Below are 27937 nucleotides of genomic sequence, written 5' to 3'. Positions count from 1 at the left end.
AATGAACTGGAAAATGGCCAAATGAAGAAGCTGAGACGGATCAGAATGGACTAGAAAATGGGATTGAAATCATGCTACTTTAGCATACACAGAAGCAAAATTTAACTCTCATCTTAGGTAAGCATGAGTAAATTATATAATGGAAATAATACAAAAAATATTACATGAGGAGGGAAAAAAATTTACTTTTAGCTGTACCAGGTTATTTATCCTCATAAACATGAGCTATGCATCATATGAAGGCTAAGTTATCAAATCTAAATCAGCGGACCAATTAGTTCTACAGAGAATTCGCCCTCATTCTTCAATCCCATCTTTCAGACCAAGTTGAACAAATCTAATTGAGTTTATACGATCCGGTCCATGAGCACAACAGACTGATACATTTAAATTGCAGAAGATTAGATCACAAGACCCAGTGTGCTCGGTTTGGATCGGTGCAGTGTCAAGACACATACGCTACGGTTAGCACAGCAAGTAGAACTAGACCTTTCCATCCGAAAAAGGCAGGCCTGTATCGATTTTAACCGCTTTCGGAGTCGATGTCGTTACCGAATTCGTACCTTTAGAGGGAGATGAGGATGGGGTTGGGAGCTTCTTGGGAAGCATCTGTTCCCAGTACTCCTTCGGCAACCTCGAGGATTCCGATAGAACGACGAAAGCAAGAAGAGTGAAAAGCAAGCACTTGTGCCTCCAAGAAACTACCATGTTTGATTCTTGGTGTTGGTGATGACGTTCAAGAGATGGCTTTAGAAGGTTTGTGGCAGCAGACATCTTGAGTAATCCAAGGAGACTGCCAACTTGTCTGTAAGAGAAAGAACATGTCAATGGCAGACAATGTGGGAATTATATAATACTAAAACTTTTTTAAGCAGCTCATGTTTGCTGCTTTCATTGGCAAATAGGAAGTAGAATCTTGGAGTGTTGAGTGAGGAATTTGAGGGATTTTATACATTCATCTGGGACCAGACAATTAGCTGGGGGTTTTTGATTTGTTTTAGTGTTTTATCTTTCCAGGCCTGGTAGCAAATCTTCGTCGTCAGAGCTGCTCTGGGTGCTGTCATCAGTAAAGCCACTTACATTAAAATACTACAAAAGTAGAGAACAATTAATCAACTAATACATAGGTATAACCTAATTTAATACCATACATATTCACATTATATATCATGCATGACACCCTTCATGTTGCCATGCATGCACATATATGTTTCTTATTATTATATCTCTGAATTATACCCGCCGGAGAATATCACTTAGAGAAACAATAAAAAAGAACACCCTCAAAGATCCTTCAAAAATGACGAGCCATTTCAGGAATCACCTTAATCAAATGGTCAACCGAAGTTCCCTTTCATAATGTGACATTAACAATAAAATCTAATAGTTGACTATCGTATCTGTACAAACTGAACAAATTCACAACCTACTGATTGTTATGATGACTCTATTGGTCATTATGATAATTTTTATGTCTCTCATCGATCATCCGACGTTAGGGATTTTTATACCCCGGACGAAATAAAAAAGAGAACTTTTCTTCCTTTCCTCTAAATTTGTTCTCTCATCCAAGAAAAATTCTCTTCTTCATCTCTTGATAAAATCCATCATCTCCATTTAAACTAAAAGAAATAAACTACTTACAATCGATGAAGCAAACTTATTCTCATCAGTATTTACTCATCCTTAACTGGTTAATATCATATCATTTTCTAGTGCACCAAATGTTTAGCGCTAGTTTAAATATTTTCAAAATTATTTTTTTCCTCTCGAATTTTAGATTAAATACTTCTTAGACTTTTACTAATTTTAAAATTAAATGATTTAACTCTTTTCATTTTCTAATCCTAATTTCGTTCATGCATGTATGTATATTCTTTATATAAATTAGACCCCATAAAAGAATCTGCCTAGAAGTGTTGGGAAATAAACGAGTAACAAGTAATTTCCCTCTAGCCAGATTAGTGAGAATACGAAATAAAAGCGGAAAAAAATAATACCCGAAAAATTGATAACGGAGTTCAACCAATTTGCTTACGTCTCCGGACTGCTGCAGATCTTTTACTAAAGAGAAAAAATTACAGTTGTTTACAAAACACACTTGAGAGAGAACTGGAAGATTTTGGGATGATTTTGAAGCTAAATGAGCTAGGGTATTTATAGTTGAAACTTAGGACTAAACTTGTAAATACCCTAAAGTCCAAAGGGACTAAAATTATGATTATCCCTTTTATTTTCAACAATTAGCCGCCCCATGTGTTGTTTTTATTTTCCAGCCGCCCATGTTGGAAAAAACAGCCGCCTATGCCTTTGAATTTTCAACAATCTCCCACTTGAAGACTGATTTTAATATGTCTTCACACCTTGATCAATGCAGCAGCATTTATGGTCTTGTTAGTCTAGCATGCCAACTGAAGTTGAACACAACTTCAGTTTGTCTGTGGTCACCGTCTTTGTCAACATGTCTGCCGGATTTTGAGCTCCACTGATCTTTTCAAGTTTCAAAATCTCATCTTCCAGAAGAGACCGGATAAAATGATATCGCAATTGTATATGCTTCGTCCTGGAATGAAAAGACGGATTCTTCGCTATATGGATATCACTTTGACTGTCGTAATACAAGACATTGTTTTCTTTTTCTTGCCTAACTCTTCCAAGAAACTTTGGAGCCAAACCATCTCCTTGTTGGCTTTCGTAACAGCGACATATTCTGCTTCAGTTGTGGAGAGAGCAACTATCTTCTGTAGTTGAGAAACCCAACTCACTGCAGTACCTCCTAGAGTATAGACATACCCTGTAGTACTCCTTCTGATGTCGACATTTCCGGCTAAGTCAGCATCTACATAGCCAGTCAGTATTGTATCTCTACCTTTGAAACAAAGTGTTTTGTTTGTGGTACCCCGCAGATATCTGAGGATCCATTTGACTGCTTCCCAGTGTACCTTGCCCGGATTATTCATGTACCTGCTAACAGCTCCCACTGCTTGAGCAATATCTGGTCTGGTACAAACCATGGCATACATCAGACTTCCAATTGCTGAGGCATACGGAACCTTCACCATGTGTGCACATTCTTCCTCCGTCTTTGCTGACTGTTCTTTGGAGAGTCTGAAATGAAAACCTAAAGGTGCACTTACTGGTTTAGCATCTTGCATGTTGAACCTGGAGAGTACTTTGTTGATGTACTCAGCCTGTGATAATATCAAAGTCCCCGACTTTGTGTCTCTCTTGATCCTCATCCCAAGAATCTGCTCTGCAGCGCCCAGATCCTTCATAGCAAACTGCTTCGACAATTCTTGCTTCAAGTGTATAATCTCTTGCATGTCTGAGCCTACAACAAGCATGTCATCAACGTACAATAATAAAATAATGAAGCTGTTGTCGAACCTCTTGATGTAGCAACAATGGTCTGCTTGACATCTCGTAAACCCATTGCTACTCATGAAGCTATCGAACTTCTTGTACCACTGTCTAGGAGCTTGTTTTAAACCATACAAGCTCTTCTTCAACCTGCATACCAGGTTTTTCTTTTCTGCTTTTATGAAGCCTTCTGGTTGCCTCATATAGATTTCTTCCTCCAAATCATCATGAAGGAAAGTTGTCTTTACATCTAACTGCTCAAGATGTAAATTCTCTGCAGCTACAATTTTGAACACCAGTCTGATTGTAGACTGTTTTACGACTAGAGAGAAAATTTCATTGTAGTCAATACCTTCTTTTTGCTGAAAGCCTTTGACAACCAATCTTGCTTTGTAGCGTTTGCTCCCATCGTGCTCTTATTTGATCCTGTAAATCCACTTGTTGTAGAGCGCTTTCTTGCCTGGTGGTAATTCAGCTAGTTCCCATGTCTGATTTGACATAAGCGAGTCCATCTCATCTTTCATGGAAGACTCCCACTTGACTGAATCCTCCACTTGCATTGCTTCATCATAGCACTCTGGTTCACCATTGTCGGTCAGCAATAAGTAGTACAAAGAAGGAGAATACCGTTGGGTTGGTTTAGGAATTCTGGAGGAGCATCTTAGTTCCGGTGTGCCTGGTTCTTCTTGAACTGCTTCAGGATTAATCTGAACATCATTTCTAGAAATCTCCTCGAACTCAACAAATTCTTTTGTTTCAGCTTCGGTATTTGAGCTACTTGATTCTACAGTTGACCTGTCTTTATACATCACATTCTCATTGAAAATGACATCTCTGCTTCTGATGATCTTTCGATTTTCATAGTCCCAAAATCGGTAACCGAACTCATCACCGCCATAACTAACAAAGGCACATTTGTTGGACTTAGCATCAAGTTTACTTCTTTCAGCATAGTCTATGTGTACATAAGAAATACAACCAAACACTCTTAAGTGTGAAAGGTTTATTTCTTTCTTGCTCCAAACTTCCTCTGGTATTCTGCCATCCAAAGGAACTGAGGGCCCACGGTTGATCAGGTAAGCTGCAGTGTTGATAGCTTCAGCCCATAGAAATTTGGGTAGTCCGGCATGTATCCTCATGCTTCTGGCACATTCATTCAGAGTTCTGTTCATGCGCTCTGCTACGCCATTCTGCTGCGGTGTCATGGGAACTGTTGTCTCCATCTTGATCCCATTGTTTCGCAGAAGTCTCTGAATCTCCTATTTTTGTACTCTCATCCATTGTCAGACCTCAACCGCTTGACTTTCAGATCAGTCTCATTTTCCACCACGGCCTTCCATTTTCTGAAGGTATCAAAGACTTCTGATTTCTTTTTCAGAAAATAAACCCACACCTTCCTTGTAGAATCATCGATGAAGGTGACATAATATAATGAGCCTGCAAGAGATGGAACTGGAGATGGTCCCCATACATCAGTATGAACCAACTCTAACTTTTCAACCTTGGGTGTCTTACCAATCTTTGCAAAGCTGACATTCTTTTGTTTGCCAAAGATGCAATACTCGCATAGTCTGATATCTACATTCTTTAGATCCGACAACTTCCCCTTTGACAAAAGTGTCTTCATCCCTTTCTCGCTCATATGGCCAAGCCTTTGGTGCCATAGGTTTGATTTTCCATCAGCATCTGCTACTGCAATGATATTCTTTAAATTTGAGGTTATATAGAGAGTACCAGTTTTCTTACCACGAGCAATGACGAGTGCTCCTTTAGTAATCTTCCATTCACAGCCTGAAAAGGTTGTGCTAAATCCTTCACCATCAAGTTGTCCTACAGAAATCAAATTTCTTTTGAGGTCAGTAATATGTCTCACTCCTTTCAGTGTCCAGGTGGTCTGGTTTGGCAACTTTAATCGGATGTCTCCTTTTCCGACGATCTTCAAGGTTTCATCATCGGCTAGATGAACCTTCCCAAAATCACCACTGACATAGTTCTCCATGATTTCTCGGCATGGGGTGGAGTGGAAAGATGCCCCTGAATCCAAGATCCAAGATTCAATCGGACTGTTGACGCTTAGAATCATGACATTACATGTCTCCTCTGTCATATTTGCATATTCCTGTGCGCCGGTATCTTTCTTCAGAGCTCGACAATCCCTTTTAAAGTGACCCTTCTTGCCACAATTATAACAGGTAAAATCTTTCTTTCCCGTTCTTGATTTTCCCCGTCTGAATTTCGATCTGCCACGATTTGAATTTCTTTCTGAAGTTCTCCCTCTGGACTTCGTGTGCAAGGCTGAGGAGGTTGATGCTTCATCCGATTCTCTCCGTCAAATTTCTTCGCTCAGTACCAGATCCCGAACATCGTCGAATTTCAATTTACTATTTCCCGACGAGCTGCTAACTACTGTAACAGTAGCATTCCAACTGTATGGTAGAGATGATAAGAGAATTAAAGCTCGAATTTCATCATCGAATTCAATTTCCACAGAACTCAACTGGGTTGTGATTGTGTTGAGTTCATTCAGGTGTTGAGCCACTGATGCCCCTTCTGTCATCCGCAAATTGAATAATCGCCTCATCAAATGAACTTTGTTTGAGGCCGATTGTTTCTCATACATACTGGAGAGAGCCGTCATAAGACCCGTCGTGGTATTTTCCTTTTCTATGTTGAAAGCAACATTTCGGGACAATGTCAGTCGGATAACTCCGAGGGCTTGTCGGTCGAGAAGAGCCCAGTCTTCATTCTTCATGCCCTCTGGTTGCTTTCTTGAGAGGGGTTGATATAGATTTTTCTAGTACAGAAAATCTTCGATCTGCATCTTCCAAAAGTCAAAGTCCGCACCATCGAACTTTTCAATTTTCACCTTCCCTTCGTCTGCAGCCATCGCTCCCACTCGAATCTGGTTTCGTTTGGATCGTTTCTGATAATTCTTGCGAACCCCGTATATTAGAACACCTCCGTCGACAAACTCGTATCGCCGACAAATTTTTTACTATTCACGAAATTACTATTCATGTGAATAGTAATAAATAGTAACCTCGCAAAAAAATTGACAAAATTCACAACCAAAAGCTCTGATACCAATTGTTGGGAAATAAACGAGTAACAAGTAATTTCCCTATAGCCAGATTAGTGAGAATACGAAATAAAAGCGTAAAAAATAATACCCGAAAAATTGATAACGGAGTTCAGCCAATTTGCTTACGTTTCCAGACTGCTGTAGATCTTTTACTAAAGAGAAAAAATTACAGGTGTTTACAAAACACACTTGAGAGAGAACTGGAAGATTTTGGGATGATTTTGAAGCTAAATGAGCTAGGGTATTTATAGTTGAAACTTAGGACTAAACTTGTAAATACCCTAAAGTCCAAAGGGACTAAAATTATGATTATCCCTTTTATTTTCAACAATTAGCCGCCCCATTTGTTGTTTTTATTTTCCAGCCGCCCATGTTGAAAAAAACAGCCGCCTATGCCTTTGATTTTTCAACAAGAAGGTCCTCTAAGCCTATATATTAATTTTAAAGGCTGGGCAACCAACCCTACCTAAACCAAGGCATTATTACTCTAGAACTTCAATCATGCACACATGAGGATAGTGCCCTTTCTCTTCATTAATTTTGTTTTCTACAAAACATTAGAGAAAAAGTGTTGAGAAGAGAAGAAAAGTGAGTCAAATAGAAGCATCTTAGGCTCTTATGTATGCTACTTTACCAACATTGAGAGAGTTTTATACAATAAAATTAATAGTAATTTAAGCAGTGCTAGTGAGATATGTAGATGTATTCCATGACAAAATCAAGTGGTTTTCAAGACACCCACCAAATGCTTTATAACTTATATTTGACTAGTCCTTCAAAGGCAATCAAAGTTCCAACTAAGGGCAACTTGGCCTATTTCAATATTACAAAGAGGACATGCTTCTATCACAACTTATTAAAGATTTTACGGGTTCATTGATCCTAGTTGGAGCTTGTAAATCTTTCAATATCGGTGGTTAATTAGGTTCTACATTGATGATAAGAATGATAATGACGTATATAAAACGATTTGTAAAATAAAGAACACCGAGATTTAACAAGAAAAAAATATTTTCAAAAATAAAACACGGACAAAAGATGAGAAAATTCACTATGTCAAAAATTGGTACAAGAAATTTGTGTCTAGATGTGATTTAAAGTTTTAATCAAATTACTTCTAAACTCTAATCTCTTGTATCTATTTATAGTGATAAGTTTCTTGTTTACAAAATAAATTTGCATAGAAAAAAGGCTTAATACCAAAATAAGTGCATAACGTTACAACTGTTACCCATTTAGGTGATTGGGTCATCAACGACGTTAATTTCTGCCGTTAAGTGGCACGTGTCACAATCTAGTGATTTTGAAAATTATTTTTTTAAACAACATATTAAAAATATTATGATATTTATAAAAACAAACCACTAACTTTTCTTATATTATAAAACAACCCCAAAATCCTAAATCCTACCCTTAATCTGCCGTCGTATTTTCCCTCGATTGGTCGTCAGAATCGCGTGGAATCACGATTTTAATCCTAGGGTTTGAGCAAGTTTAAAACGTTGATTCATTGTCGATAGACTGTCGATCGGTCATGATTTCATTGGGGTTTTGGTCGTCAGGGGGAGGTCGAGTGGAGCTTTGTCGACGGTAAAAGGCGGCGGCCGATATGGGTTTAGGGGTTGAAATGAATGTTTTCAAAGTTTTGGGTTTATTTCAAAATTTGTGTTTTCTGGTTTTTTTAAATATATAATTTTAATTTTTTAATTTTAAATAAAAAATTTTAAATTATCAGGTTGTGGCACATATCATTTAACGAAGAAGTTAACACCGCTACCGGCCCAGACACTTAAATGGGTAACGTTTGTAACATTAGGCACCTAAATGAGACGAAAATTAGTTTAGGCACCTATTTGGGAAAATGGGTATAGTTTGGGCACTTATTTTGGTATTAAGTCTTTTAAAAATATAGGCTTAATATAAAAATAAGTGCCTAAACTATACTGAAAATTATTTTTTTGGTACCTAAAGAATTTTTCGCTAAAAATAGGTGTCTAAAGTTTTCTCCGTTACACTTTTAGGTATTTATCGTTAAAAAATCATTAAATGACACGTGTCACGTCCAGATTTAAAAAAATATATTTTTAAATTCTTTAGGTGCCTATCGTTAAATATTTTATTTCTTTAAAAAAATATGAACATGACACGTGTCACTTAGCGGTTTTTTTAACGGTAGACACCTAAAAATGTAACGGAGAAAACTTTAGGCACCTATTTTTAACAAAAAAATTAGGCACTAAAATGTTTTTTGATGCATTCATTAGGCACTTATTTTGGTATTAAACCAAATATATATATATATATATATATATATATATATAATTGTAATTTTTTAATTTTAAATAAATTTTTAAAATTATCAGGTTGTGACACATGTCACTTAATGGGAAAATTAACACCGTTTACGGCCCTAACACCTAAATGGGTAATGTTTGTAAAGTTGAGCATATGGATGAGTCAAAAAAAAATAATTTAGACACCTATTTGAAAAAACAATATAATTTGAGCACTTATTTTGATATTAAACCTAGAAAAAAAATAAACTCAAACTAGGTTCCATACTCTTCATCACCTACGTTTGTCACTGTAGATCCTCACTTTAACCTCTATTTTAAGTGAATTTATTTCTAATTATCTCACATTCGATCGAAAAGAATTTAAGACACGCAACTCCAAAATGTACATTGATAAAAGAAATGAGCAATGCATCTCTTCTTAAATAATTGTATTGTGACCTTTCATCATCATATGCAAGCTATGTCGTTTACTATTTCGAAAATGGTCCACCATCATTGTGGTCTGAATCTTGTTCACGAATTTAGGGGTGTTTTCTCTAATCATCATGAGCTCAATTGAACCAGGAAGACTCACTCCAGCAGATATAATCAGAATTATCTAAAGAATTCATATTATTTGGTTCACTCATTATTCTTTTATCACTTCGTAAAACGTCTCGTTAGACGAAAATAGAGTTTTGTGAATGTTACGAGTTCTTTTAATGTTGGATGCTATTATCAATGGAAGGTATAATTTTTCTTCGTATCTTTAGATTTAATATTTTTGCTTTATGAGTTTTTTTTTCTTACTATTATCCCCAATTTCTTTTAGGTGCATTATAATTTTGTTTTCTTCCATCCATCGTTTTTATTGCAATTGTTCAAAAAAATTATTAAGAATTAACAGTTAAAATTAGTCAAAAGGATTAATTTAATTAATTTATCGATGACTTAATTAATTGTTTTCTCACTTCGATGAATCAATTAAGTGCAAAAACAGTTCATAGCTTAATTTAATGTAAGCCATGCAACATAATCAAGAATGAATCTGAGTTTCACCAAGATTCACAAGTAAAGAAACTACTTTTAATTTAATACGTGGAATTTGACACAAAAATTACAGTTGATTCTAATGTAATTAACTATATAATTTTACACATGCCACCGGACGACTAGATCTCTGGTAAACTATAACATGCTTGTTAATTGAAATGAATTACGTAAATATTAGGCCAGATTGTGGAAAACAGACAGTAATCCAAGCATCATGTTCAAAAAATGGCAGACTTGATCGGTTCATCCTCTGTGGGACGCCAGAATTTCTTGCGTTAGCAAAGGAATCCTTCGCCGTCTTTCAAATAAATCATTCGGATCTCCCATTGCAGGGATTTAGCCATGCTCTCCAACTCGCTTATCGTTTCGGCTGTGTCTCGTACAATCAGCTTTCCTTCCGGCCTCAGAATTCTATCGACTTCTGCAATTACCGTGACCAACTTGCACCTGTGGACGGTAAATCAAACGTCGTATCATGGAGGTGATCTCGGTTGAGAAATAATATCTGCAAGATATATAGCATGGAAGATAGCAGACCTCTTTAGAATGCTGGCGAAGAGATGACCTGCATGAAGAACGTCGTATTTTCTCGGGTATGTGTTAAATGATTCACAAATCATGATGTTTTCCAAACAAGCCACGTTCGTAGATTACAGGAAGTGTATCAGGAGAGTCGACTGGGACGACATTCATAACCCACACTTTCAAGTCTTTCAGGGCCGCAGCAAACCTATAAACCGAAGCGCAGATGCATGATCAAATAAGAAATAAGATCAAGAAATGGCCTAATGAATAATGTCATAACTAGAGAGAGGTTAAACAAAATGTACCCTCCGTAAACTGCTTTCATATCCATGACATTTCTCACAGAAGACCAGTCGATTCCCATCCCGTTCAAATACGACTGGGAGATAACTGTTTTCCAGTGATTGAAGTCTGCAGTGAAATCCTCCTGATCATTCAACCAATATGGAGGTTGTTCCAACCTTGCCGGCCACTGCACAGTCGTTGGTAGTTGGCTTCCGATATATTGCAGCTCCAACGGCGTTCAATCTGTCCTTCTTGACAGTCACCAGATCCCAGCACATCGATTTTGTTAGCTGAGACATCTCTGCAATCAGAAAGCCACAGCCCACAAAAATGAAAAACTTGTTATCAATCCGAATCTCATTCTATTTGGAACTACATTACTAGGTTATCAAATATTTTACCTTCCCAAATGCCTACATCTTCAGGGAGCTTCTGGTAAACCGGAGTAGCGGACCAAACAAAGTAACCACCGGGTCGTAGGACACGGCTGAGCTCCAACAGAAGTTTCCCACCTGAAACGTGCATCCGGATGTGTCTCCATATTACAAAGAATAAAACAGTATAGAATCAAACACTGACAAATACAAAAATGAAATCACACCTTCAACGGTGCTAGGGGACCCTGCAACGTGCACAGTGCACAATATCGAAGACGAAACTAGGATAAGGAAGCCTTTTGGTGCCCAGCAGATTTGATAATGCAGGAATCCCCCGTTCGAGAGCAAACTGCACTTGGGCTTCATGCTCATCCTTAGGAGCAAATGACATGGCAAGAACATCTCTTTCGAAGGGATAGCCTCAAAAGCTAGCCACCCCACACCCAACATCGAGTATCACACGGCTTCTTTTTCCCCATGCAATTTCAGGAACAGCCTGCATTGTCGAAGCAGAAATGTCATCAACTTGACATGATTACACGCAATAATACTTAACATTGTTAAAGCGAACATATATACACGCACGAAAGTACTTACCGCTTGAATAAAATCAATGTAATGAAGAGCCCCATTCTTAAACTGAGTTCACCACTGGGAAAGGTCAGGTATTCGCCGGCTACTTTGACCCAATTCTGATGCCCCTTGACCTCTGCAAGCTTGGTGTGGGGGGCATTGTAGTACCATATCAGTCGAAATTACGGTGTGAAACGTAATCACACCCATAACGGCCGATAACGGCCGCAGGTAACGGCCGATTGCGGCTATAAGGGACCGTTTTTCCTGTTAATCCCTACTCGAGAAGAGCTTCCAACCAGGTGGTTGGCGCTGAGCGGAAGCGGACAAGTCCAGCTCAACTCCCTTCACTACCACTACCACCGTTGGAGCTAATACTTCCGGCAGGCGTCGGTTTCATTTGCTTCTCTGTTCACTGTTTAATTCGAGGGAGATGAAGGCTTGGGAAGATGAAGGCTTCATCCTTGAACGAGCAAATTGCATTGCCTCTCTTAAGGATTCTTTTTTCTCTGTTTTTCATGAATTGCTGATGAAGCATCTTTGGAGAAGCTTCTGGAGGACAGTGGTGCTAGTTGGTTACCGGAAGGATCACTTGTTTGCATAATAGGTTGCTGGATGGCTAAAGTAGAAGCTGGACGGGCCCTAACCGGGTTTGGGTTAAATGCGTTAATGTTTGGTTTGTCTTAATTTGTGTTGTAATTTGGGCTATTGAATTTGTAATAGAAAAGTAAACTGTTTGGCATCGATTTGGATTTTGATTGTTCTTTCATTTTTATTGTACAAAAGAAATTAGGAGTTTGAGATAAAAAAAAAGGTTTTACAAAATACTCTAAAAATCATTAAAAGTGATTTTCTATAATTATAATTATAATTATTATATTTTATAATAAGTTGTGTGAATTTTAAAAAAATTCACGTCCATGATACTCGCAGTGACCGTGATAGCATCCGTTACGTCCACGACCACGATAAACGCAACGCGACCGAAAACGTGACCGCGACCGCAATTTGAATCCCACATTTAGTTTTAGCCTAAATTACAAAAATAATCATTGAACTTTATTATCTCTCCTATTTTAATAATTATACTTTAATTCTGATCAATTTCTTCACTGAATTTAACATAATTAGTATTTTTTTTGTCACTCAACCATTTTCTCACTAAACAACGTTATAAATGAGCTATTATACAAATGCAAAATGACATTATTTTGATAAAAAATATTTTTCTAAAATGACATCGTTTTAACTCCGTTAAATATTTAATGGTTGAGTGACAAAAAATGTTAATTGTATTAAATTCAGTGAGAAAATTGAACTGATTTAGAGTATAATGAGTAAAATAGAAGAGAAAGTAAAGTTTTGTGTAATTTACCCTTAAAGTTATTAAAGAATTATTTATAAAATTAAATTAAACATGATTATAATATTTAAAAATATGTTAATAGAGTTAAAATATAAAAAATTATTGAAGTGAGAGATCTGTTTAACATTAAAAAATAGTATTCTTTTTGGGCACATGCTTGTGTTTTGAAATATTCTTTTTCTTAAAAAAAATCTTGTCCTCCTTTGAAAATATCATTGTTTTTTTTCTAATTTCACCGGCAAAAATAAGAAATTGAAACTTGTCTTTCATTTCCTATTATTTTGAAAAATCGTTCCATCTATATTTTTTTAAAATTAAATGTTCATAAGTTATTTAATTTCTTTTATTATTAAAAACGTTTAATAAATTTATTTTTATTAAAATAATATTTTATTTAAAACTTCATTTAATTATTACATCATTCAATACGACTTATAAAACTCATCAAAAAGTTTCAAAAGAGTATTATTTTTTTTCAACTGAGTTGATTTAAGTGATAGACAGTTTAGTATCGTTTAAATAAGATTTTCGATTCGAGTCTTTTTTTATGCAAAAATTCCTTGATGAAATATTTACCTACCAAAATTAGGTGTACGATGTAGGTCGATTCGAAATAATTATGAATAAATATTATTCTTATAATCATTATAGATTATTAAAAAACAAAACTAATTGTAATTATAACATAATTATTAGAAGCATTGCACCATGCATGGAAGTCAACGTATAGAACATGGGGCAAGGCTCCACCTAAGCCTCCATTCAATTCGTAAAACACATCATTGAATTTGTATGAACCCAAGACTTTCATTGATTCAATCTCCAACATGATTTTATTATTAAAAAAATCAGTAATAATTTTTCCTATGATACATCACATAAAATGGTCCCAATTGGCATTAATTAGGTCCAGAAAATGTGCTGTTACAAGCTAAACTTCAGACTTGGGTGCTCATGTCCATGATATTAACTCTAATTTATATCATTACAATTTAGGGATAGAGCGTCTAAAATTTTTTCAAGCCTTTGAACAAAAACTCAAAGATATATATCTTTATAAAATGAAAGTATATTTTATTACTTTAAACAATTAATTTAATATTACGTAAAGTAAATAAATTATAGAAAATAAATATTTTTTTGTGAAAATACATTATTTTTATTATTTTATTAAGAAAACGCTTAGTAGATGATTTTGTAGGGGTCACTCATGCAGTTGTGAGACCACATCGGTGTATGAATACTTCACCGCTGACTTGGACTCCACTCATAGGTCGAATTAAGGCAAATTCGGATGGCGCTGTCAATCCAGTTGATAGTGTTGCTGCTGCGGGTTGCGTGCTTCGAAACTCTGATGGATATTGGTTATTCAGGTTTACGAGAAGCCTCGGACGTTGTTCAGTACTCGTTGCCGAACTTTGGGCTGCTCATGATATTCTTTCGCATGCTTGGAGTCTAGGATTCAGGAATATTGATCTTGAAAAGGATTATATTGAGGTTGCCAAGATTTACAATAATCTGTCTGATGCTTTAAAGGGAAGTGCTTTAGTTGATGATCTCCATTATCTACGTGATCGAAATTGGGACACTGTTGTGAAGCATATCCGACGTGATCAAAATGTCATTGCTGACCGCTTGGCTGTTTCGGTTCGAGGCTCACCCGTTGGAAACACTGTTTTCATGGATCCACCTAGGGAGTTATCATCACTGTTGCTCAAGGATAAACTTGACTCTGTCTGAAACCTTTATGTTTCTGTGCTCATCAGAAGGAAAAATCTTTAATACAACTAAAAGATAATAAATATAAAAAAAAATTGAGTATGTGTATGATAAACTTGATTTTGAATAATAAATAAATCCAAAGAGTTGTATATTATTTTATTGTCAGATTGAGATTGAAGAAGACTAAAAATTAAAGAATGTGTGATAAACTGAAGAGTAAATTTGAAAAAATAGAAAAATTATTGAATTTAATTCAATATTGAATGAATTAATAAGAGAAATGAAAATAGAGGGTCAAAACATAAAAATTAGAGGTCTTAATTATAAATATAAAAAACTGAGAGCCCTTAACTATTAATATAAAAATTGGAGGTCTTGAGCAGTTGCTCAGGGTGCTCCCCCTTAGAGCCGGCTCTACTTAGGGATATTGTTAAAATTAGCTCTTAATGTTTATAAAAATAATTATAATTTTTTTGGAAATATTTTTTGTCTTAATATTTTCTTTCAAGGTGAAAAGACTCGTCCATGGATAAAAATCATTAGGTAACAAATGATTAATGCATTAAAAAAAAGTTTTTTACCCTAAAATAAAACACACTACAACAGAAGTGGTCTATAGCGGCATTTTTTTGTCCTATAGCGGCGTTTAAAAGCGTCGTTAAAAATGTTATCGGCACAAAAAAGCCACAACTGTTAGCGGCATTTTCTACTAATAAACGCCGCTAAAAGTCATGTTATTTAGTGGCGTTTGAGTATACAAACGCTGCTAAAGGTCATGTTATATTGCGGCGTTTTAGACTACAAACGCCGCAATAGGTTTGATATTTATAGACCTAAACATGTTAGATATTTAGCGGCGTTTCTGACCACAAACGCTACAATAGATTAAATATTTAGCTGCATTTGTAGTCAGAAACGCCGTAATATATTTTATATATAGGACTACAAAAGCCACAATAGATTTGATATGTAGCAGAGTGTCTGACAGAAACACTGTAATAAATTGGTCATTTAGCGGCTTTTAATCGCAAAAACACCGGTAAATATATACTCCATTAGTGGAATAATTTACACCTAAACAATTTTTCATGATTCCCATTAGGTAAAGGTAAGCAACCTTCAGGGAGGTATGGATTCCCATCGAAACCGTCTGGACACTCGCAAAGATAACCCGAACCAACGACAGGTCCGTAACACTCGCTCTGATGACATGCGGAATTCGATGAATTCTTGGCAGCTTCGTCGCACGTCTCATTGCTTACAACCCAATCGAGGGACACTGGAAACTTTTGATCTGGACGGATGGATCGAACATAATCCGAAGAGAACCGAAATCCACTTTCTTCAACAATAAAAGCATAGCTTCAACGGTTAAAATCCGACACATTCACATGACCGTTAAAGCTATTAGCTTCAACATCAATGGTTTTCAGTCCATCAGGAATCTGAATCTGGCAACATCTGAAGCCCGAACAAGATCCATTCACCATGTCGTCAAACCGATTACATATGGACATACACCCGGCACTATAACTTTTGTCTCCGATGAATCCCTTGAGATATGCATAAGTGTCGCATCCGATGGTATTGAACTTATTTCTGTTGTTTTGAGACATTGTAAATCGACAAGGGAGACATGTATGTTGTTTGTGGGATAGCATCGGTGGGGTACTGTTAGGAAAAAAGTTAATCCGAGATAAAATAATAATAATAATAAATATTATTATATAATCGAACAAAACAAAATAAATAAAAGTTAAAGTAGAGGCAAGAAATTGGTTTACTCATATTTAGACACTGAATCGGATGAGTGGAGTAACATAAATCGAAGAAGAATTTTGTTGAGGCTTGTATGAACAATTTCCTTATGACAAATTCATCCTCTCTTCGGTGCTTTGAGTAACGTTGGACGTCGGTCTCCCAAGATACAACAACAAACGATCAGAGCAGTAAGCACAACTGTAGTGATCAGTCGAACACAATCTTGTCTTTCTCTATCACCGGAAAGAATGAATTTTAAAGGAATTTCTAAATGATTTCCTAATTCAACTTTGTGATTTGTGTCTCAAAGTTGTCTCAAGTTGTGTCTAAGATTGTGCCTCAACTAACCTATTTATAGGTGAGGGGATATGAATCAAAAGGTTAGAATCTTTTTATGAATAGTTAAAATATTTTATGAAAATAATTTGTTGAAAATCTAATAGAAATAATTGAATGGATGCAACTTTAAACTAAAAAATATAATTATCAATATAATTATCATTTATATCTTGTAATCATATCCTTTCTCCATATCACCTTTCCGATTCAAAACAGTGAAAACTTTCTATCATTATTCAGAGATGATTTCAACTTTCTGAAATCAACCTTTAATCTTATAAGACACTTTCTGAGGTTTCTGCTTTTCATCCTGCCTGGCTAGGGCAAGTGAATTGCTATCACCATCAGATTTGTCAGCCATTGATTCACTTCAACAATTTCTATAAACAATTTCTACTATATCATACAAATCTTATTATATTAACAAGACAACATACTCCTTACACTATCAGATCATAAATTTTTCACTTGGAGTTGGCATGTACATATTTTTAAACTTCATTTGACTTAGGTTTAAGCCTAGAATCGGCTAAACCTTAGCTCTGATACCATTAAATGTAACACCCCCAACCCGTACCCGACACGGATACGAGTCTGAGGTGTCACATTGACTGTTCAAAATGTTTACTTTGCCAAAATCTAATAAAATTCAGTTTAACATTCCAACGAAACCCAAATAATCTTTATTGTATAAAACGTGTGGTTTTACAAATTTGATCAGAGCGTAACAAATACTAATCTTTTATCTTACATGTCAACTACATTTCATATAACAAAATACATATAATTTAAATGCATTTCTGATCTGAACTATGGAAAGGAGAATCTGACCTGTCTTGTTTCTCTTAGCTTCTCTTCTTGCTTCGGTAACCTACGTGTGAAACAACCACACGCTAAGTCTATGACTTAGTGAGGCATTAACGTATAAAAGTAACTCTAACTACTTAACCACGCATATACATAGCATATCGTACTATCACCCACAACAATATAACATCACATATAATCAACTATACACATATACATATCATTCATCATTTCCATCATTAACCTTATTTCATTATCAATATAATTATCATTTATATCTTGTAATCATATCCTTTTTATACCTAACGTTTTTATCCAACATGACTCATTTAAATACATAATATACATATCATTATTTAAATCATATAATACAATTTATTTGACCAAAAGCATACATATCATATATCATATATTTATTATTATCTCTTGGTTAGCCCATGTACATATGTGAGAACTATAGTTATGTAAGTCTATTGAGGTTGTGCACTATGATGTCACCACAACTCGTATGGGGTCCCACTAGGGGCTTGTGAAATTTGTTCCGAAGGACCACTGTATATCCCTCGACTCTTGGCATACCAACTATATCTCTAGATCTCATGACACATAACATGGGCATTATCTTTATATCATTTCACATAATCTTACCACATAGGCACAAAATTCACTTCCATATAATTCACATGTCACATATACTTGTGCTCATATCATTTCTCATTTATTCACATAGATTATATCACTTTCATATGATTTCATATTCCTTTGACACTTGATTTGTTTCTTGTTCTTATATCTTCTCATTTACATATAAATACATATTTTCTCATCTTATAACTGATATTACATTTGCATGCCATCTTATGACTTATTATCAAGTAATTCAGATAATATTCTTGTATTGTTTCATAGATCATTATCATATAAGCATAAATGCACACCACATAACATGTAATGCAAGCATGACACATTCACATAGTATATAATACTAATCATGCTTCGATTCATGCTATCATAAATTCAAATATCGGGAACAGACTTATCACAAGTCTAATTCCCATGTAAAAATACATATATTCGAATAGTATACAGTCACATGTGCCTCACTTACTATCAACTACTCCTATGCTTACTTTCTCTTAATCAATTCTAACCTTTCAATCATTACGGAACTTTCTCTCGATCAATATCTACACAATCATGTATACATATTAGCTTTCTAAATACTATGATTCGATCCTTGATTTCTTAAGCTATAAGAAATATCTACTTCTATTTTTCCTTTGAAGTGGATCAGCACACTCTGTAGAATGTGCATCGATGCATTAAATATGCATCGATACATAATTTGCATTCGATGTTTCCATTTTTAAGGGGTGCATCAATTCACTTCTTGTGCATCGATACACACTGAACAATTTCTGGAAATTTACCCTTGATGCATCAGTACAAGTTGAATGTGTACCGATGCACACTAGTACAGAATTCATATTTAAACCCTAAAATTCATTCTTTTCAACTTTAATTCTTCATGTTCTATCCCTTTTCATATACTAAACTCAAATACACATACTTAAGCCCATTTGAACTCATTTATCACCCCTTTAAATCTCAAAATCCTAATATCCATATGTAATTCTAGAATTACACCAAATTTACAACATGTTCTAAATCTAATTCTATCACTTCATATCTCTTAATTAGATTGATGACAAGTCAAATTTAACATCTAATTCTAATTATGAACTTTATTCCAAGTTTTCATTCAAGAGCTCCTAATCTTTAATCTCTCATAACTCCATCATCCTTTATCTTTAAGATAATTTAAGCTTTCCTTAAACTTAATTATCATCCAATAATCATAAACCAACTTTAATTTAAACAAATAATCAACTAACCACAAAACTCACATTTTCAATGGTGACTCACGGCTGAAGAAGAAGAGAACTCTGGAAGTTTGTTTTACCTTCTTTTCTCTTCCACGTGGGCTTCCTTATCTTATAAAGGAAAATAAAAATCTTTAATGTCAAATGACCATTTTACCCTTTACTTCATCTAATAATTACTAACAATGATGCATAAAATATCTTCAAGTAAGTCATTAAACTATTCAATTATCTTACTTTAATCACCAATTTCTGAAATTTTTCAATCTAGTCACTAAGCCGATATTGAGGATGTTACAAGAAGAACAAGAGCAGAGTTCAGAAGCAGAATCAAATCCGGAGACGGAAGCAGAAGCATACATCCCGATGGTAGAAGAAGAACAAACAATATGAGATCTAGCCACAACTCCTATCCCTCAAACGCCATTATGCATCAATTTTCCTAGTGGTTGGACTTCATTTCAATTAAAGACGAGACTCATTCATCTTCTTCCCACCTTCCACGGCTTTCATACTGAAGATCCATCCAAACACTTGTTGGAATTCCACATGGTTTGCACTAGCATAAAACCACAAGGAGTTACCAAGGATCAAATTAAATTGAGAGTTCCTTTCTCTTTAGCCGACTTGGCTAAAGATTGGTTATTTTATTTACCTCCAAATTTATTTAATTCATGGGGTGACATGAATCGAATTTTTATTGACAGGTTCTTTCCATCGGTTAAAGCAAGCGAGTTGTGAATGAGCATTTTTTTCATTCAGCAAAAGAGCGAAGAAAGTCTTTATGACTTTTGGGAGCGATTTAAAAAGCTTTGCACACGTTGTCCGCAACACAAATTAAGTGAGCAAACGTTACTTCAATACTTTTATGAAGGCCTTTTACCAATGGAGATGAAAATGGTGGATGCCGCCAGTGGAGGAGCATTAGTCAACATGAACCCAACAACATCAAGGAAATTGATTTCAACCATGGCAGCCAACTCTCAACAGTTTTCAAGTGAACCCAGCCGACGGGTTCATGAGATAAGTACTTTTTCCCTTGAGAATAAGTTAGACAAATTAACTGAAGTAGTTAATTCACTTGTTGCAGGAAAAGTTGGAGCAATAAGAGCATGTGGGATATGTACAAAGCTAAACCATTCGACGGATTGCTACCTGCTGATACAAGAAGGAGGCAATGCATAAATCAATGCCGTAGGGAACTTTCCAGGTTCTCCACAAAGACAATACAACCCATACAACAATACTTATAATCTAGAATGGCGAGACCACCCAAACTTCAGCGATACAGCAAATCAAATACCAACTTATCCTCCTCAACAACAAATGCAAAAACCATCATTGGAGGAACTCATAGGGTTAAAAATTTCACAAGAAAAGTTTATTGCATCCCAGGAAAAATTACAAAGTCGAACCGAAACACATCTTCTAGAGTTAGATAACCAAGTAAGCCGACTAGCATAAATTATTGGGAAAATTGGAATCATAAGGAAGACTACCTTCTCAAACGGAGTTAAATCTGACAAAGAATGTTAGTGCCATTACACTCCGAATTGGAAAAGTTATCTCACTCGAAGTTCCAGTAGAAAAAGTAGCACATCAGGAAGAATAAGAGGACACACCACCTTCAGAAATACAAGGTACGTCTGATTCACATCTTTCTATTTCTTCTCATGAAATATGCCACCACCCTTCCTATCAAGGTTGATGAAGCGTGATAAAAGAGCTAGAGAAAAGGAGATCTTAGAGGTGTTCCAAAAAGTTCAAGTCAACATACCTCTTCTTTACGTAATTCAACAAGTACCAAGGTTTGCTCGATTTTTAAAAGAACTTTGCAACACAAAGAGGAAATTAATGGGGCATGAAAAGGTAAATTTGGGAAAACATGTCTCTGTAATTTTTCAACAAAAGCTCCCACCAAAGATGAATGATCAAGGTATGTTTGTTATACCTTGAAAAATAGGTTATTTTAAAATTAAACGTGCAATGTATGACTTAGGATCTTCAATCAATGTTATACCTTTTTCTATTTATAAAATGATTACTAATGAGCCTTTGAAGGAAACAGGAATAACCATACAGTTAGCTAATCGATCTATGATCTATCCATTGGGAGTAATGGAAAACGTCTTAGTAAAGGCCGATGTATTATTTTCTCCTGCAGATTTCTATGTCATTGACATGGAACATGATAGGTCGGATTCTTATTCCGAGGTACTCTTAGGCCGACCCTTCCTAAGCACAGCACATACAAAGATCGATGTTAGAAGTGGTATACTGACAATGGAATTTGATGGTGAGATCGTTGAATTTGATGTTTATAAAGCAATGAAATGCCGTAATCATGTTGAAAAAATTAATTATGTTGATATTATAGACCCTTTAATTGATGAATATATTGAATCTAATTTTTCTTATAATCTTTTTATGGATCCTGAACCTTGTCACGAAGATGAAGAAAAAGAGTTTGGAAATTTTAATTCAATCAATTCTGATTTATCTTTATCTTCCTCTAAAACTAAAATTTTACCTTCTGTTTTGTAGGCACCTAAGTAAGGCTGTAAATGAGACGAGACAGATCGTGAGCTACTCGAGATCGACTCGATCAAGGCTCGATAAATACTCATATAGAATGGAATCGACTCGAGCTCGAGCTCGACTTGAGTTCTTAATGAGCCGAAATGAGCTACTTGATATTTGACTCGAAAAGCTCATGAGCAACTCGAAAACATAATATATTAAGATTTTATTTTTTTAAAATAAATTATTAATAATATTAACATTTATATATTGATTTTTTTTAAATACAGTAAGATTTTCATGTATTTAAGGTCCAGGTTCAAGTTTTAGTTTGAGGCTTCAATCGAGTTAAGTTTAAGAATTTTTTTCTTCTTTTCGAGCTGCATAAGAATTTCATAAACATAAGCATGTTGAGGTCATAGTACGAAGCAGTAGGTACATGCATGATCTAAATCGAGTACTACCTACTTAAGGCTTTAATGATCTATCACTAAAGTAGGGGTCTCACGCTTCCCTTAATCATCTGCTAAGGGTCTTGCCATGAGTACTCAATGAAAGGGTCTCTAACCCTAATGATTGTAACTGCTACGCATTATCTAAATGTGACACTGATAATCCTGTGCATTATCTAAAAGTGTACCTGAAATATTGTGCATTATCTGAATGCAAACTTGACTAGTATTTGGTCTTACAAAGCCATCAGACACTAGTTACTGAGGGAACTCCAGTGTCACATAGCATCGTCATAATTCTCACAAAACTTACTGAATTATCTCCTCGTCCTCATATAGCCATCAGGTATATCAGTGAGGGGAACCCGGTGTCATATAACATTGGTACAATTCTCACCTAACTGAAGCACTTGCTCGGTCTCACATAGCCTTCAAGCCAAGCTTTAACATATCTGACATATCGGCCTGATGGAGCTATACATGCATGACTTAAACAAACAGACATGAGGTAGGTCTGGAGTAATCAGAGGAATTTATCGAAACAACACCCCAGCCTACCTTAAGTAGGAAATAGCCTAGAGGTAAAAACCAGAATTTACATGCATCGGAAGCTTACCTAACTGGAGTGAACAAACATTACTACCCATGCATATCTAAGGCACAGAAACCATAAAACACTAACATTATTAACCCACTCTTCTCGAGTGTTCGGGCCCATTACCCTAGTTAGCCCCTAAAGTGCCTCGCACACTGGTAATGTCCTACTAGGGCAACTAAGGTAACCTGATTATATATTAACATAGCTGGACTAATTAAAGTGAAGTCAACATCACACTAGCTACTAACTCGCTCTTTCTCTCATCTAGAATGTTATGCGAAGGCTTTTTTATTAACTGTGGAATTCACTAGCATAATATCTGGCTCGGGTTCATTCCTGAGTAGTGGTACTCTATTCGATCTTATCGTAGTTCCCTTCAGAACCTCTTAAACTGAAAATAAAGACTTATTTTTCCCGAGTTCACTAAATTTCTCGAAGCTCATGCTCTTCGTTGCCACTAAATCTAACATAAACATCCTCGGTCCCAATTATCCTTATACATCCTCGATTGAAGATACTTCGGTGTATTACGCTTAATATGGTTACACATGATGTAATCTGCTCATACGAGTGTTTCTAGGTATGCTTATCATTTATGTCCCTCACAGACTACGTCTTACTATTATGGATCATCCTTAGCTCTTACAGGCCTTAAATAAGTCAAATATGACCATCCAAAGTGAGTAGTATCGATACTCTACTTGTAGTATTAAGTCAAGTATTGATACCCCTATTAGTATCAATACCAAAAATGCATTCTATTATAAAAAAGGGGCTCAGTATCGATATTGTCAACCTGAAATACAATATCGATACTCACCATAGTAGTATTGATACTCCCTTTTGAAATCCCTAATTTTAGCCCCAATTTAACTAGTATCAATAATGTTTATCTCACTATCGATACTCGAACCCTGAAATAGTTTAGGCTCGATAACCACTCAAAAATCATCCTAAATGACTTGGTTTGGTTTCTAAACTTATCTTGGAGCTTTAGTAAGATGTTTAGGGTCTTAAGGTATCATAAAAACGTATTATTAACACCTAAATCGTGATTTTCTTGAAAATCGAAGATAAATACTAAAATACTCAAATCATAGAAAATTTTCTAAATTTATGAAAACTTAATACTATAAAGGATTAGAAATACTCTAACTTGATGATTGAATCCTGGAATAGAGCTCCTTTAGTTAGCAATCACTCTCCTCAAGGCTTGGATGATAAAAACCCTCTTTCTCTTGCAAAAATAAAACACAAAGCTTGAATCTTCAAAATGATGTTGTTGGGGTTATTAGGTGGTAAATGAAGTATGAAAAATGGCTTAAGATCTTACCTTGCTATGGAACTTGGAGAAGATGAATGAAGGAAAAAGTGAAAAAAATAAGAGAAGAGAAATAAAATGGGATATAAAACCCTCATCTTTGTAAAAATAGGGAAATTGCACAATTAGTCCTTCCTTGTTTTTCTACAATTTAAAATCTCCTTTTTATGGCTAATTGAGCCCAAATCCAAACCCAATTAAGTCCAACAACTTTACTTATGACTTTCACGAGGTTCACTTACCTCTCGGGTAAACTCAAAACTACTAGCTCGGAATTTGGGGTGTTACAAAACATGTTTGGTCGGTTGGTCAAATTTTTTATCTTTGTTCCCTCATATTTCCTTAGGTTATGGGTTATAGACCCACTTGGAGCACTCATTCCTTTCCCTAAAATCCTCATTCCTCTCTCTTTTAAATAAGATTTGGATTAGATTTATAATTTGTTAAAAAATATTCATATACTTAAATATGATTCGAAAACTAGGGTTCCTCCTTTTTTTCTTAAAGTAAGTTTTTTCTTAATATTTTTGTTTCGTCATCTTTTTTTTCTTTTGATTTTTGTTTAGCCAGTCGTTGTACCAATCTTAATATTAGTTGCCAACCGTCGGTGATTATTATTTTTTTCATACTATATTCCTTATTTTCCTTATTTTCTTGAGTTTTTAAATTTTAAATAAGAATATATATCCTTTTGACATATTTTTTTCTACTCTTATGACATGTTTCTTATGGCTTTTAGTACATTTTTGTATACCTCTACAATCGTGTTGGTGCTCACACACAGATCCTCACAAAAATTATTTTTTTATTGGCTTGATTGTTTCCACTTATTGTTAGATCCCCTCTTTAGTAAAAGGTTATTTATTGATATAATCAGAACTGTGTAGCGAAGTAGTCTACCAAATTGTTTGGTTCACTCACCACTCCTTTATCACTACATAAAGCATCTCGTTTGACTGAGACAAGGAGTTTTATGAAGGTTACTAGGTTCTCTTGATTTTGAACGTCATTCTAAAAAAAATGTATCATTTTTCTTCATATTTTTGGGTTTAATATTTTTATTTTATATGATTTTTTTGTGACTAATTTTCCTCATCTTTCTGTCAATGTTTCAAAACATTGTAATTTTGAGGCTTAAAGTAAAAATAAGTACCTAAACTATTTTTGATCAAACTAGGTACTTAAACTATTATATTTAATTATTTTAAGCCCTAATATGTTTTAGTTAAAAAATTATTTTTCGAACAATAAGGTGTTGACATATCACACAAAATTAGGTACTTGTTTCAACCAAAAGAAATATTTTAGGGGCTTAAAGAAAAAAAGAGGCATAATTTTGACTTATTTGACCAAAAAATAGTTGAGATACTTAAAATGGTTACATATAATAGTTTAAGAACTTATTTTGAAAAAAAATGGTTTAGGTACTTAAAGTAAAAAAATGTATAATTTAAATATTTTTTTAGTTTAAGCTTAATTTTGATTCTGTCTATTAATGTTATTAATGAAATCCAACTGTCATTTTTAAGAAAATTTGTCAAACATATTTTCTATATTTATATTTTAATAATTTAACTTTTTAAAGATTTCTATTTAAAAAAAAACCCTTAACTACCATAAAACAGGATTTTTTGGCACAATATGACGGGTGGCTTTTTTATTTAGCCTAAGAGAGCAACCCTGATTTTAGTTTGGGATCTATGGTATTTTCTACAATGCAAGGTAAACTCGTCACCTCGAGGTGATATTTCCTTGGGATATTATTTTTATATTATAGGTCGAATGTTTAAATATATATTTTTATTAAAAATATTATTTTTTTGAGATTATTATGTAAATTTAATTTTGACAAAAAAATACACTGGAACTCGTCACCTCGAGGTAATGACTTACGTTAGGTTTTTCCCCAAAATGTGGTAGATTATGATGAAAAGAAAAACAAACAATGAATATTAGATTAGACCTTCAGAAATGCACATTAAGAAGAAAAAAACTACAAACTTAATACATTAACATAAGGACATAAATAAGATTAACCTTACGAATTCCATAAACATTAAATAAATTCATTAACATAACAATATTGATTAAAAAGTTTTAATCTTCTTAATCAGTAGACCCGTCAGAAGTAATATTAAGTTCTTCAATTCTCCATTCTTTTTGATGTTGTCGTCCATATACGAATTGGAACCCTGTTTCTGAGTCTCCATCATCTATGTTTGTTTCTTTGTCATTTGTCTAAGTTGGTGGGATATTCATGCTAGAAGCAATATCTTCAATGATACGAGCAAGGTCGAGATCATCAAACTCTACAAACAAATCGACATTAGACAAAGAATGATATAAGTATATCTCAATCATGCCAGCAAAGTCTACATCATCGCTTAGATGAAACCTCATCAAACTCTTCTACTTTTTTCTAGTAGAACTCTTGTTTCTATACTGAAGTTCAACTAGTGTAGTTGGATTTTTTTTTGGGAAACACATGGTTATAGATTTGCAATCGTAAAAAAACAGTTGCACAAATAGTTGAAATGTTTAAAAAAATTCAAGCTTAGGAAGTGGAAGATTGAAGGTGTATTTTTTTTTGCTTTAATATCAGAGTTAAATGGCTTTCAACTCACCCATATTAATAGTTGTTGAAGATAATTAAATGAGCATTGAAATGGTGAAATTGGTAATTATTTGGCCTATGTGAAATACATGTTTTCTTATATGAAGTGATAAATGCACCACAAAAAGGTTTTCTGATTTGAGTTGATACATCATTGAAAAATTGCTGAAGATGATAAGACAACTATTTCACTCGTTTTTTAAAATGTTGTTTAAATTATACATTGAATAACATATGAAAAGGTTGCATTATTGATGCAGTAAATTTCCTCTGAAAAGTTTTTGATTTGAGTTCATATTTCACTGAAAATAGATGGAATGAGACATTATTTTATGGAATGAGACATTATTTTGCCTGAGTTAAAAACTCATTTTCTGAATTGAGTTGATATATCACTGAAAAGTTGCTAAAGATGATAATGCACCACTATTTCACCCGTTTTCTGAAAAGTTGCTTGAATTATGCATTAAATGACTTTAGAAAAAAGCCAACCATTGCATTATTGTTGCAATAAATGGCCTCTGAAAAGTAGCTGAAACAATGCTTTAACTTGGCACTAAAAAGTAGCTGAAACAATGAATAATTTAGCCCGGTTGAAATAAACGGCTTTTATGATTTGAAGTGATAATCCAACACTAAAAAGTTTTTTGATTTCAGTTCATATTTCATTGAAAAAAAACTAGAAGGGTGTATTATTTTGCCTTAGTTAAAAACACATTTTTTTATTTGAGTTGATATATCACTGAAATGTTGCTGAAGATGATAATGCACCACTATTTCACATGTTTTCTGAAAAGTAGCTTGAATTATGCATTAAATGACCTCTGAAAAAGCCAAATGTTGCATTATTGCTATAATAAATGAACTCTAAAAAGTAGTTAAAATGGTGCATTAATTAAGCACTGAAAAGTAGCTGAAACGGTGTCTGCTGAAACGACATTTCAATGAAAAGTTGATGAATGGTAATTAATGATAGGTCGTATATATTTTAAATTGGCTCACTTCAGATGAATCTTCACAAGC

At 34.6% G+C, this 27937-nt stretch overlaps 1 non-coding gene and 1 pseudogene across 1 annotated transcript; both read right to left on the bottom strand.

Annotated features, from left to right (window-relative positions):
* Positions 1 to 9785: 9785 nt before the first annotated feature.
* On the bottom strand, positions 9786 to 11698 carry LOC120155913 (annotated as a pseudogene).
* Positions 11699 to 20142: 8444 nt separating this feature from the next.
* Positions 20143 to 20248, bottom strand: LOC120155941. Its single transcript, XR_005519015.1, has one exon. It is a non-coding gene; the product is annotated as a small nucleolar RNA R71 (small nucleolar RNA).
* Positions 20249 to 27937: the final 7689 nt, after the last annotated feature.

This window comes from Hibiscus syriacus, unplaced genomic scaffold (genome assembly GCF_006381635.1).
Source record: "Hibiscus syriacus cultivar Baekdansim isolate YM2019G1 unplaced genomic scaffold, ASM638163v2 tig00111208_pilon, whole genome shotgun sequence".
Taxonomy (NCBI): Eukaryota; Viridiplantae; Streptophyta; class Magnoliopsida; order Malvales; family Malvaceae; genus Hibiscus; species Hibiscus syriacus.
Note: the sequence above shows the minus strand (reverse complement) of the source record. Positions and strands in the feature narration are given on the sequence as shown.